Raw genomic sequence first — 13,787 nt, 5'->3', positions numbered from 1 at the left:
AACGAAATACCTGCGTTGTAGCACCACAGGCTTGTCACCTTGGAAGTCTATTGACAGAATGTCACACTCAGTTGACAAGTAAGTACAAAGATGAAAGAAATGTTTGGAGCAACGATTATTGATTGCCAGCGCTTTGAACTAGATACATATATGGGGCATTATCTATGAAGAGGGACCTTATTGTCGATGGCGCTTACGCCGCACAGTGTCGCGCGTCATTGTATTTATATCGCATCGTTAATAATGGCGTAAGCGCCATCGACAATAAGGTCCCTTTTCATAGATAACGCCACATATACGTTAAGAAATGAACCACAAGTACTTACGCTTGCGCAGCTAATCATTTATTTCCTTACATAAAATACCTACTGTGCCTACTTTGCACTCCACTAGGTAATTGTGTTCCAACAATTTTTATAAATGAAAACAATGTCACAACCTCATTTAATTAAGTGGCAGTGGCACTTGATAGTAATAATGATGGTCTACTTTAAATCGGCATATACTTAGTTATATATACGTACCTATCAACATACTCGTACCTACCACTTTTTTTTAATTTAATTTATATTTCCAATTTAGAGCTTTAGGGCTTACATGCCAAACATTGCCTAAAAACAGTGAATATAATATTTAAAACTTTTGCGTTTTGAACACATATAACTCACATTTATTGAATGTTGGTAAATAAAGGTAATAAAATAAATATCGCGATAAATATAAAGTAGTACGCGTCTATAAATGTAAGTTAATAGGTAAACAGTGAATATATAACAAACTGCTGTCTATTATAGTGTCTACAAATACGAGTGTCTTAGGTGTTTTACTTTCCTTCCCTTATTGGTAACTGCATTAAAATGGAGGATAAAATCTCAAACTACTGCCTAATATTTATTACCTATATGAAATTATTCCACAAAAAAGCGCTGGTGGCCTAGCGGTAAGAGCGTGCGACATGCAATCCGGAGGTCGCGGGTTCGAACCCCGGCTCGTACCAATGAGTTTTTCGGAACTTATGTACGAAATATCATTTAATATTTACCAGTCGCTTTTCGGTGAAGGAAAACATCGTGAGGAAACCGGACTAATCCCAATACCTAGTTTACCCTCTGGATTGGAAGGTCAGATGGCAGTCGCTTTCGTAAAAACTAATGCCCACGCCAATTCCTGGGATTGGCTGCCAAGCGGACCCCAGGCTCCCATGAGCCGTGGCAAAATGCCGGGACAACGCGAGGAAGATGATGATGAAATTATTCCACAAAAACAGAATATAAGTAGAATATAACAATTACATTATAGACCGATACGAGTGTTATATGGGTGTCATTAACTTTTGAAACAGCCTACAGCCAGAGCCCATCGGATCCAACTTGGCCAATTATAACTTCCCTGACTTTTCTGCCAACAATGAGTTCCCGAAAACCCACAAATTTCAAGCCAACTTATTGTGAAACTTGATAATAACAAGTTAACAGTGAGTTAATAGGGATTTTTCGAGTTCGAGGTTTCACATTTCAAAACATAATGAATTATGTATTAATAGTTATTTACGATAAAAAAAGTGTGGAAAAGAGGAAATTCGAAACGAGTGGAGTGTTTTAAATCGACACGAGTTGCAAATTCCCTATTTGCACGTGTATCGTACAACGTTTTACAGTACATATGCCCCTTTAAATATTTGACATAGCAACGAAAAGTGCTTACTTACGCACTAGTGCGGGAAAGTAGCACCATATATGTACTGCAAAAGACGTTATACCCATATAGTTTATAGTATTTTATGCAACCGTTGTTTAAGAGAGCTCAAAAAAGGCGAGTGGCGTGAGTAACAATTTGAGGCGAAGCCGAAAATTGTTAATAAAGACGCCACGAGTATTTTTTGACTCAGTTAAACAACGTTGCATACAATACGTTTTCTACGACCAAGCACTTACCTACGTTGAAATAAAATTGTAAATAACAAATATTTTTAATTCAAGAAGTAGCAAAAATGGAGGATACGGGCGGGAAAAGAATGAATGAATGAAATCAATAAAAAATCATGTCTATGGATCACTTATTTGTCAGAGATGGCATTTAAAATACGGTTGGTAACACTGTATTTCATTCAATATTTTTTAAGTGGTCATTACACGAAGTATCGTAAAATCGCCAAAAAGATACTGCGTGTAAGCACAAATTCTTTTTAGGGCATAGACTAAAGACTTGTCTTGACAACTATAAGGTAGGGGTTTAAAGGTGTGTGCACGACCCTTTAAATGACAAATAAAAGTACGGGAGTAGAAAAAAATATTAAATGTTGTAGTATTGGAATGTTTACAGCTATGCAAATAATTGTTCATAACATAACAAACTGTACATAAGGAAACAAATATTGACGTTTTTCAAATCTCATATATCTCATAATAAAGAGGTAAAAGGGAAGAAAGAGGAAGAATAGGGGTTTCCAAAACAACAAACACGATCCAAGAGGTAGAATATATAAAGGAAGACTCACGCTAGAACGGTCCAGGCCCGGGCCCAGGCGTCCGACACTTCGTTTTCTATAGAAATCATCACGTCATCACCGCCGATCACCTATGATAGAAATCATGTGTCGGACGCCTCTGTAATAAGACCCGGACCGTTATAGGCGTAAGTCGTCCTTAGTAGGTCATCAGTAAACAAATCAGGGATGTTGCGAATATCCGCATCCGCATCCGCAACCGCGGAACTTCCGCATTATTTTCAACATCCGCATCTGCATCCGCATCCGCATAAAATCGATGCGGATTTAATGCGGATGCGGATGTGGAACAGGTCGGTACAGGAACGTCTTAACATCGGCGTAAGTACTAGACTGCTAGGTAATTTAGTCGTTAGCCAAAAAAACCTATTAGAAATTAGCAGTCAAGCGTGAGTGGGACTTAATGTACGGAGCCCTTGGAACGCGAGCCCGACTCGCACTTGGCCGGTTTTTTGAAATATAAATCACTAAAATGTAATATTTGACGTTTCTTATGTACCTATCTTGACATCCGCATCCGCATCCGCGGATGTGAGCCTTTAAAAATCCGCATCCGCATCCGCATCCGCGGATGTCAAAAAATCGGCATCCGCAACATCCCTGAAACAAATATGTTATTTAAATTTGTATCACGAAGTAAATTTTTTATTTTAATGTATTATTCATTCCCATATTTCTTTTAACGTTGTTATTTTAATACGGGTCCGGGATGATGTACTAAAGTACCGTGAATTCAAGTACTTAGTCTTTAGCAAAATAATTTCATCGTTAAAATTTCACTATTAAGCTTGCTAATTGGTATTTTACAATTAGTAAGTGCTGACCGAAAATAATACCTTAAATCTCGTTAATGGGAACGAAAGCTTTTTGCAAAATAAAACGATAATACTTAGAAAGCCCCCTCGAACTGAAAGATTAAAATTAATTGATGTTAATAAGCAATCGATAATTTTTATTTTAGCATTTACAAATAGTTAGTTCCAAGTACAGTCAAGGTATTAAATGTGAAGAATCACGAGCTATTTCGATCCTAATGGGATAAAAATTGCCTTTGACTTTTTTTCCTATTGTGTTATTATTTCCTTTGTATGGCGGTAACAAAAAGCAGTTTGAAAAATGTATGGAAATTTTAGGACCTTAAAATGTATAAAAATGCATGGCAAAAAAATAAAAGATACGCTCATCTAACAGTCAACCATTGGGTCAAAGAGAGATATATTATGTATGTATGTTGATGCAGGAGAGATTCATAAGTTATAAAATATACCTAATTTACGTCGTAAAATAAACTCAATAGGCGCTTTTTCTCAGCATCTGTTTGACAAACGTAATTTCGTTTCTAAGAACAGAGACAAAAACTTAGTAGCGAAGTTACTCCCAGAATTTAATGAGTTTCAAACTGTTTTCGGGAAAACACGATTTTAAAGTCACGGTCAGAGTACAATTAACGCCGTTTGATGGAACTGAGTTTTGTATACGTAGGTAATTCAGGTAGTGTCTTAAGCGTTTATAACTCTTTTGTTCATAAATAAGGCTGTTTGAGAACTTGGGTCCTTTCTGTATAATTCAGTATTATGATTTAATGTAGTCCTAATACTGTTTCCTCAACAAAGTGATATAGTTTTATATTACTTTCACTATATACCTAAACGGAAAAAAGTGTCCACCATTTGCCGTTTAGATGATGAATCAAACAGTAAGCAAAATAAAACTTTGTGACAAAGAGATAAATTTGAGGTATCAGTAGGACTAAAACAATATTAAATAATAAGCGGAATTCGTTATGCGCGAAATGCACTGAAATATCAAAAGTAACAAATTGTAAAATCAAAATACAGCTCACTAATTATATTACATATATCAGCTGTGCATATTTATGATAGTAACTGCAGCACATTGCATACGAAACACTGCATTTACTATAAACTAGCGCTAAAACTTTTCCCAATACGCGCAAGTTTATTCATGTATTCGCCGACTATGCCGATCGATTTTTGTGAAGCCACCTGCGACAGGACTTGGCAGATTCCAACTATATTCACCGCTGGCTTGCGGACTCGGGTCTTACGTAAACTCTAACTTGATACGTTTTCAACTGTAGCCGTTTTTACCGGAATCAGGTGCGAACGGGTGTGCATGATGTTATAATAAAATATGACAGATGTTGTTATCGTTCGCAAACAGAGACGCTTGCAGTGGCTGGGGCATGTGCATCGGATGGAACCCTCTAGAATACTTCGACGTGTCTTGCTGGGTGCAGTTACGTATGCTAAAAGGAACGTTGTAAGACCGATGCTGCTCTTTAAATACTGTGTTTTTAAGCGAGACATGTCAGCGTATGAAATTGACCACAATGCCTGGGAAACCTTAGCTGAAGACCGTGATGGATGGCGCAAGCATGTTGTGGAGGGGAGAAGGCTATGCGACCAAGCCTGGTTTAATGCTTTAGATAGCAGAAGGTGTCGCAGAAAGCAAACCTCAGGTGGCATGAGCTTTCTCTGCCAAAAATGTGGGAGGTCGTGCCGCTCACGCATCGGCCTCCGCAGTCATCAAACCCGTTGTCTAAACAGCAATGCATATAAATCGTTTGCAATAGACGCAAAGGCCTGTGATGATGTTATCGTTTTACGAGCTTTTTTCTGAATAAATTGTACAACTTGCACTCAAGCAACAATTCCGTTTTCGATTAGGGTACCTAATCGCAAAAGTTCGCATGGTTTACCAAGAACAAATTGATTACTTTTAAGGTCCTCTATCATTCGCCTTTGTTCGATCCGTAATCCGTATTGTATTTTATCCTCACTGAGTAATATTTATTTTCCATTACAAACTTTTCCTCGCATTCTTATCAGTTCTTTCTTTGTATTCACGTACTAGCTTGCTTAACCGAATTCTGGCTAATGTCGGAAACTATACAGAAAAGTTCGCAAACTACAGACTTAGTTACAATAACGAAAACGCGCAGCGACAGGAGAAACTTACTTGAGTAACAAACGTCGGAGTTGTGGAACTTATCAATAATGAAGTGGCTAGTTTTGTGAGAGTAAAGTAAGCATTCATAAATACCCCCTCGGTGGGTGGCTGACGCCATCGCCATCTTGAAAAAATATGTGTGGAATGGGTAATAGTTAGTAATAAAAGTTGACTGAATAGTGACTGAATATATATTTTTATAATATTTTTAATATTTTAGGGTTCCGTGTCCCTAAATGGTAAAAACGGGACCCAATTACTAAGACTCCGCTGTCCGTCCGTCTGTCTGACAATTGAAATTTTCACTGATGATGTATTTTTGTTGCCGCTATAACAACAAATACTAAAAACAAAATAAATATGTAAGTGGGGCTCCCATATAGCAAACGTGATTTTATTGCCATTTTTTGCGTAAAGGTACGGAACCCTTCCAGAGCGCCCTCTGGCTAGTCCGAATCGCACTTGACCGGTTTTTTAAAGTTATTTACCTATCTATGGGCCTTTTGCATTCGTTGCCTGGCAGTTCACAACGATAGCACCCATATAAAGTTATCTGTATGATCATGAGAAATTGAGAGTAATAAACTTTACGGGTATAATAGTCAAAGTATTAATGCCTCATGGCCAGGTTAGAAACATCTGCCGGCGGGAGCATCTCTGGCAACTATCTGAACGTTGCAGACAACTATCACAAACTTTGCCGTATACACACATTTAAGGGCCACTGATACAGATACATCTGATTTCAGATGTTGAATGTCTATGATTGTTAATACATTCAAATGTGAATGTGTACCATTCTATGCAGGGGTGGTACTTTTTCTCTGCAGCTGACTGTACACTGAAAAGAAATTGAAACAAGAACCAGATATGTCTCAACTGATATATCTTGATGCAAAATACCTTGGACTAAAATAATCTTACTAACGGTTCAAGAATGTTAAATTCTCAAAAGTCAAGATTGATAGTCTTGTGACAAGAATTTTATTTCTTGGATTATGACGAGGATACTGTATTTTTGAAGTGAAAACTTCTTTAGCGGCGCTGGGTACTTTTTGAGGTGGGGAAAAAATGATAAACTTGAGACAGCGTAAGGTGGCCACTCATAATTTAGATGGCATTTAAATCAATAAAGAAAAACTCAATGTTATTTGACATTTATGTTGCAGACTCCTTTTGTAAACCTATACTTACCTTTTTACACACTCTTTACCTATGTTCAAATAATTTGACCTTGTCATGGCAGTATGTAAATAAACATGTAAATGAAAAAGTGTGATCTTATTTGAGAATGATAATAATATATAATAAATAAATAGAATACCTCCGCTAAACGTATGTATAGTGTTACCGGGCGTCGGTAACAAAGTGAGGTGAGTTTTCACTTCTATCGGCACTCCCTGTGTGCAACCCGTTGTTTTTTTATTAGATAGGTACATGAATGTAGTTCTAGCCTAAGATCTACCTACTATAGTACAAGACATTCTTATTTCTTAGACTCGTTGCCTATATTGAAATTCGAAAAGATCTTGAAACAAATAATATTTCCTGGTTCAAGACTTTTTTTTATAATGAAAATCGCTTGTTTGCCACCGAAAAGATCGTCGTCGTCTCGAGTTTAGGAATACAATGATATTTTCGAATCCGAACATATTATTATGCGTTTCTCAAAACTTGCATAACAGGGTATTTGACAACTGGTCAAATCAGTTTCTTTTTTCGAACTGTCAAAACGATTTTGCTACTATGGAGTTTATGAAACACCAGCATGTGACGTTACAATCAAATTACCTACTCTTTATAGTTTTATACGGGTTTTAAAATATAAATCGTGTCTAAAAATAACTGACGTCTACTTTTCTCTTTAATCTTCTGGTGCTTTATTTTATGCATGGTGTAAAATAATTTATTTTAAATACATCAGTCAAATACCCTATATAGTAGGTAAGTTTATCCTCAATCTAATGAAATGGAGCAGGTTTTTGCATCACAGAATACTCTGAGCGTCCGTTACCCAGGATTTCAAAGTAAAAGCCAACATTATGTACGAAAACGTTAGTGTTTAGCTAATTCTCAAGTAATAAAATAACGTATCCAGTGCTCGGTCAAAACGTCACAAGTCATTATGAAATTAGTTAAACGATACGACCTTTCTTAAATTAGCTTTGCGCGGCGAAATTGCTTCAATATCCTTAAAAGTTATTGCGGCGTAGTAATTTGCTAATTGACTAAAAGCGGTGTAGTGGATGACGCTAATATGATTATATTGCATTGCCGGTTGCTATGCAATCGTTTTGTTATCAGACTTATATAATTGTGCTAATTGTACAGTCGAGTTCAAGTTTACAAACATCTTTAGGTAGGTACTAGCCAATGTTCTAAAAATATATTTATAGTTTGTCTCATTTCAAACATAGACAGAAATAATCATACTATCTTTGTCTTACACTAGTACTAGCACCCAAAAGAAAAGGATGAGTCAGATGTCAATGGGCGAAATTAATTGCTTACATTCTAGCAATTTGTCTGTTCTTTTGCCTCCTATATATAATAATAAAATACGCGCTAAAAAAAATATGCACGCTAAAAATATGCGCTGGTGGCCTAGCGGTAAGAGCGTGCGACTTGCAATCCGAGCGGGTTCGAACCCCGGCTCGTACCAATGAGTTTTTCGGAACTTATGGACGAAATATCATTTGACATCGTGAGGAAACCGGACTAATCCCAATACGGGCCTAGTTTACCCTCTGGGTTGGAAGGTCAGATGGCAGTCGCTTTCGTAAAACTAGTGCCCACGCCAATTACTGGGATTAGTTGCCAAGCGGACCCCAGGCTCCCATAAGCCGTGGCAAAATGCCGGGACAACGCGAGGAAGATGATGATATAATAATAAAATACCTAAGAATCAGAATTTTTGAACAATTAATTAATTTTTGAATAAGTAATAAATAATATGCATGCACTAGAATAAGTAGTTAACTAGGTTAAACCAACTCTAATTTTCTCATGCCTAACGGCCGAATGTATTAAGGTTCAGTGTCTTTATTGTAACATCCCATGTACCATATGTTCTTGTGAATAAAATATGATAATTCAATTCAATTCAATTCAATTAATAGTTATCATTCTAACGTGTCGCATACTTTGCAACGTGAACTATAAGTAAAGCAACATTGGTTGTTATAAAACGACCAGGTGACATATGACGAATGATCGTGACATGACGATGTTGTAAGAATAATGGTCTACGAAACAATGATGTTTCTACTTCGAGCCATAATTCATTAATAAAATTGTACTAGCTATTGTAGGAATGATAATATTAATAGTGTGTATTTTTAATCATCGTTAACTTTAAGTACTTATAAGGACTCTTGTCTGCATCTGCAATAGGGTATTTGATTGTATTTAAATTAAATTATTTTACACCATGCATGAAATATAGAACCAGAAGATAGAGAAACGTAGACAGCAGTTATTTTTAGACACAATTTATATTTTAAAACCCGTATAAAACTATAAAGAGTAGGTTATTTGACCGTGACGTCACATGCTACCAGTTTCATATAAATCCCATAGTAGTAAAATCGTTTTGACAGTTCGAAAAAAGGAACTGATTTGACTAGTAGTCAAATACCCTATTAGGTACAGTCCGTGATTTTAGGTGCTTATGAGTTGGCAGCTTTCATGAAACTTACCACAGAAGTTTTCTTGCATTTCACCGTCAATGTTAAATGTGTTTTCGTAACCTTTGGACCGCATAAGTTCAGAGCCCGAAGCACAGTGGAATTGTTAGCTGAAACTCGGACTTTGTGTAAGGTAACTCGGTCAATTTGAAGTTTGCAGTTTTGTTCTTATTACAAGTTTAAAAAAATTGTTTATGTGACAGCTATATAATGAAAGGCATTAGGTATGCCGAAATATGTAGATTACATACACTGTTTTATCTACATTCATAATTATTAGATATTCTCTATGACGCATGACCGCCAATGCGGCATTTGCTCACACACTCAACGTTTAGTTACGTCATCGTCATTTCGACTACTTAATGCATAGAAGGTATAGCATCCTATAGAAGTGGTCTACGCGTGCCTCCGTGAGGGACAAAACATACGCAATGCGACACTATGATTGGTCGAATTTATTTGTTGCCCACCATAATCCATACTAATTTATGGTGGGGAATAAAAAGAAATGTGAGACTGTGACAAGGACAAACAAAAATAGCGCTTTCGCTGCTACTCCTACTGAAAGATACATAAGACTATCCCGTTCTGTCAGTTATCCCCACCACTCATACCCAATCCAGTTTAATACTAGATTCATGACTTAATTAGTTTAGATTGCCTATATATTTTTTTGTTTTTCAGAGATATTCGAAATCTGAATCTTATACCTTTAAACGAGCAATTCTTGTATATTTATTTATTTATATGTATATATATTTCGGGGATTTCGGGAACGGCTCTAACGATTTCGATGAAATTTGCTAAATATATAGGGGTTTTCGGGGGCGCAAAATCGATCTAGCTAGGTTTTATCTCTGGGAAAACGCGCATTTTTGAGTTTTTATATGTTTTCCGAGCAAAGCTCGGTCTCCCAGATATTGTCATTATTAAATCGATATAGATTTTATTATTTTCAACAAAACAGTTTATCTTTATGCTATTGGTCGTTACATAATGTGCTTATGTACAAGTATTGCATAGGTACTGAGCAAAAACAATTTCACCCCAAAATATATTTCATATTTTAGAACTCGCAATAGCCCAGTCCCAAGACACATTTTAACTCAAAGCCTTAAAACGTCTCCGGAGCGACGTTCGGCTGAAGTTTGAAGCAAAATATTTAATGTGTCATAAACAACTGGAGCATCATTCCGATTGCATACAGATCAAGGGTGGGGCGCCAAGTAGCTTTTAGCTAGGAATATACTTACCTAAATGTATCTGTTAGGGGTCTCTATTGTTTCCCAAAAAGTACCGGACGATATCAGCCTGTCAGTTGTTCGGAACTGTCAACTTTTTGTTCTAACTGACAGGCTGATGTCGTCCGGCGGACTTATAATCAGTGGGCTCCTTTAAGTCATAATGTATTGTTTGTCCACATTTTCCTTAGTCATAATTTGTTTGTAATTCGACTGCCGAGCAATCGGTCCCCTGCAGTTTGCCACCAACAAGCTGTCGATGCGATTTACATGTAGGTACCTACCTACATATGAATCGCATCGACGAAAAAAAGTTTTACTTACTCTTAAATGTATAATGATGTCATTTGAAGACTCGTATCATCCTATAGGAAGGACTAAGTTTAGACGATATTTTCATATATGTATTTTCATCTCAAATGAGAGGTCCGGGTTAACGCGTTTCTAGTCGTTAAGCTCGCCCGCTTTCGGTATGCATTTGGAATACATGTCTTGCCCTTTAAGCATCGCAATTTAACTTCAGGGGTCAACTTTTATGTATTTACTTTTGTTTTATGAAAAATGACTAAAACTGTTATAATTTTGCTTTATGAAAAATATTTGGGTTGTCAAAGATTGTGATTTAAAAATAATATTCAATAAATTTGTTTGTCACTGTTTTTGTCTCTCTCGCACACTTAGCAAAAGGCAATCCAAACAAAAGATGACGTCCACCCACCAACCCCAGTCAATAAAAATATTTCAAATTTAACGAAATGTTTGAAACGGGATTAAACTCAGGAAAAATTACCCAATTTCGTATAATTCCGGTTGTCTTGTAAAGGCATGCGTCATTTTTATGTTCGGGTCGGCCGTAACCAAATATTTATATTGTCTGTGAACGGGAATCGGCTTCTGGATTTATATTATGGTTGCCTATTAAAAATAACCGTACGTCATTCTGTGTTACGCTAGAACAGTCTGTAGCAGATATGAATTACAAGTGTCATATGTGATTTATTATTTGACCAGAGAGCTGGCAGCTTTCTCTCGCAGCGCATAAGTATTGCCATTCAGCGAGGGAATGCTGCCAGCATCTTTGGCACAATGCCGCGGGGGCCTTATTTAGATGATTTTTAATTTAGATTAGTTTAGTTTTTAATTTTATTATAAGTACCTACTTAGTTTATTTTTAATTTTAGATTATAATTTTATCTGTTGTTGCATGAATAAAGGGTACAAATTGTGATTTATTGGCTTACGATAAACTTATCTGACTAATTTAGTTGAAGCTAAGCATATTAGTTAACACCTTTTTTAGCTGTCGCCCGCTGTATTTCCAGACCGATACGACCTTAACTAACCTAACTAATTTTTCTTCTACACTTATCATAAAAAACCATGGTACCATTTTTTTATATACGAGCCGAGGCTAAAATATTCGCGGCTTAAGCTAGAAAGAAAATTAAAAAAAAACTAGGTATGCTATTTAGTTCCCCGCCTCTTTGGCAGTTTAAATATTGCCGCCATTTAATTACGTGCCATTACTAACGATTATTAACGATTAATAATTAACATTTACTTTAATAATCTCTTTCATTTTTTTTTTCTAAGACCGCGCACTTTCCAGCCACCCCTCGTACGTTTCGCATAATTGTAATAGGTATTAAATAAACTGAAAAATTTCTTTGTCAATCAAAAATATTTGGACGATGTAGCTAACTCAAAAGAGTTCGCTAGTAAGATTAGTTTAGTGTTCTGTAGTAGGTACTTACCTACAGTAGCTATCTAAGTATGTAAATTATCGAATGATGACCTCATGTTTATGATAAAACTAGCTGAGTTCTCCAAAAATGTAGCCCTATGTTATAGCCTGATTGTGCTAGGAACCGTTAAATTAGGTTCATTGAACGACCGATTGTAGCAAAAATTCTTAGTAGGTAGGCTGTTTACATCAAGGCAAAGGCTTTGTCTTGATGTAAACAGTTTTATGTTAACAATCTGGGGGGAACTTTTTATGATTATTTATTTAGTTCTTCAAAATGTTTAACAGATTTCTATAAACTTTATTATATGTCAGATTTACAGATTTACACATCAAAATAACTTTAAAAAAACATACGATCTAAACTAATGATAGATACGAGGTTTCTATTAGTATTGTAAATGAATTTTACGTGGATTTATCCACGGGGTCATTTCATTATTAGGGATTTGGACAGGAAGTTAATTGTCTTCGAGAAACTCATTAGTAAGTCCCGGGCTGCACGAGTTCGGAGAAAACTCGCGAAATGCTGCTTTTCCGCGAAAAAGGGGATCCGACATGGAGGTCGATTCCAATTCAACAATTTGTTATGGGTTTAATACAATATTGACGATTGTTTTGGTGATAGGCACGTATTCTTAAACTTAAATATATTTAATGGTAGTTATAAAGTAAAGGTAATAAATTTTAACTATAATATTAATTAATAATTATAACTAAGTAATTTAGGGATTACCGCTGATTATATAATATACAATACTGAATACTCATAAAATAGTAATAACACCATCGTATGTCGTATGTATATACATAACTTTTTTAAGTCACTTAGAAACAAAGCAATATTATTCCTAACTCCAATAGAGATGTACAACGTACCTACATTAACCTCATAAATCGTGAACGCGATAACTTCCCCAATATGAATTATAACGCACCATAAACATAGACAATTCCATCATATCCGTATCCGTAGCATGTCTGACGCAATCGCCCGTGAAATACACGCAAGGAACTTTTATTGGAAACGATACCACTGAATAAATAATTGTACTAGGTACAGAAGACTCACTCTCTAACAAAACGCGTCTGGTACGATCAGCACAGATATGGCCGCTAAGTGGCGATAGCGCCACGCGCGGCTTATGGCTAGCCACCAAAATTGGTGTGGAACGGATGTACTTTTAGCTACCTGTAGCAAAGCGACGAAATCGCGGAGTACGCCACACCTGACGATACCACTTGTTCGGTGCAATGCACCTTAACACGTTTCAAGCCTCGTGCGGCGCGTGCGTCTAGTCAGCAAAAGATGCATTACTCAATAATTTACAGTAAAACTACTTTTAGTGTACTTTTCGGGACCATCGCGACCGGGTGCATTCGAAATTAACATTCACTATTTTTACTAACATTATAACATTTTAGACTTAACTTATTTAACATTTTGAACTCTAACATTGAACATTGTAATACAATAAACACCTTTTGCTACTACTCTCCGGACGTTTTAACATCACCGCCAACCCGCAACCCGCACATTGGTCCTTCGAACCGGATTTCGCGCGCTATAAAATTAATTTAAAGTAGTGAGTGAAGTGATTGAACTGGTGAACATTTTGTGGGTGAGCGGTGAC

Source organism: Cydia amplana, chromosome 10 (assembly GCF_948474715.1).
Source record: "Cydia amplana chromosome 10, ilCydAmpl1.1, whole genome shotgun sequence".
Classification (NCBI taxonomy): Eukaryota; Metazoa; Arthropoda; class Insecta; order Lepidoptera; family Tortricidae; genus Cydia; species Cydia amplana.
Note: the sequence above shows the minus strand (reverse complement) of the source record.